Source organism: Emydura macquarii, unplaced genomic scaffold (genome assembly GCF_026122565.2).
Source record: "Emydura macquarii macquarii isolate MOO-44397 ecotype Brisbane River unplaced genomic scaffold, CSIRO-AGI_Emac_v2 contig_1488, whole genome shotgun sequence".
Lineage (NCBI taxonomy): Eukaryota > Metazoa > Chordata > Testudines > Chelidae > Emydura > Emydura macquarii.
The window spans coordinates 1,495-2,653 of record NW_027131625.1 but is presented as its reverse complement, the minus strand read 5'-3'; the positions used below and the strand labels follow the sequence as shown (position 1 = coordinate 2,653).

General features: G+C 61.5%; 2 non-coding genes across 2 annotated transcripts; both read right to left on the bottom strand.

Annotated features, from left to right (window-relative positions):
* Nucleotides 1-11: 11 nt before the first annotated feature.
* Nucleotides 12-83, bottom strand: TRNAP-UGG (transfer RNA proline (anticodon UGG)). Its single transcript has one exon. It is a non-coding gene; the product is annotated as a tRNA-Pro (tRNA).
* A 788-nt stretch (nt 84-871) lies between these two features.
* On the bottom strand, nt 872-943 carry TRNAP-AGG (transfer RNA proline (anticodon AGG)). Its single transcript has one exon. It is a non-coding gene; the product is annotated as a tRNA-Pro (tRNA).
* Between the last annotated feature and the right edge of the window lie 216 nt (nt 944-1,159).

Genomic DNA, 1,159 nt, shown 5'->3' with positions numbered 1-1,159 from the left:
CCCCGTTACGAGGGCTTGTCCGGGAGTTGAACCCGGGACCTCTTGCTCCCAAAGCAAGAATCATACCCCTAGACCAACAAGCCTCAGACGCAAAGGACTGCCCCCATGCGGCCTCAGGATGAACGGAAGAAAACGCACACCGTGCTGGGTCGCGCCACCCACACACAGGCGTGGAGGGGGCTAAGGCGGCCAGGGAGGACTCCTGACGCCATAGGCTGCACCTGGAGGAAGACACTGAGTGCGAACAAGCTCAGCTGGGCAGGAAAAGGCGGGGCCTAGAAAGCCACGGAGCTTCGGCTTGCCACAGACAGGGCTTTCTGCTGGGAAGGGGTACTCACTCCCCGGGAAGAGGGAGGAGGCTTTGCAGCTGCTACGCCCAAAGGGCAGAGGGACACAGGGAGATAGAGGAAGCAGTCGAGGGAGGGAGCGGTGGGAGAGGAAAGCCCACAACGGCTGGCTCTGGAACGCGGAGTAGAGGCCGGGCTGGGGTTCCCCTGCCAGCCGCCGAAGGCGTGACGCAGACCGGACGCGGGAGGGTGAACGTGAAGGCTGCCTGGGTCACAGTGGTGGTGACGGAGAATTGAAGGACAGTACCTCGCAAGCGGGAAAGGCTGAGCCACCTGGCCTCTGGCTGAGTCACGGGGAGGACAGCTGCAGCTGCTGAGAGCCAGAGGGGCTGCAGAGGAGAACCGGACAGGCTGGACTCGCTGGAAGGGGCCTCGGACTGACCACTTCAACTCCCCGGATGAGCCACAAGGAGGCGCCGTTCAGCGGTGAGTGGACCATGCCGGCCCGCAAAGCAAAAGGACAGGGTGCCACAGAAAGACGAGCCACCGAAGACACGCTCCAGCGGCAGATGAAGCTGCCACGAGGGCTTGTCCGGGATTTGAACCCGGGATCTCTCGCACCCTAAGCGAGAATCATACCCCTAGACCAACAAGCCACCCGTGCTGTGGAGGCTCTCGGCGTGCCTCAGAAGCTGGGTAGAAAGAGCAGGCCGTTGTCTCCGGAAAGCTGAAAGCTACTGCGCCTAGCTTCACCTTCCCAAGGTCATCTCCGCCGTCGCTCCATCACAAGCCTGAGTCGACAAACCAAATTGACACCCTAAGAAAGCTCACGTCGCCACCCCATTTTGGGAGAAAATCTCAGGCAAAAGGAG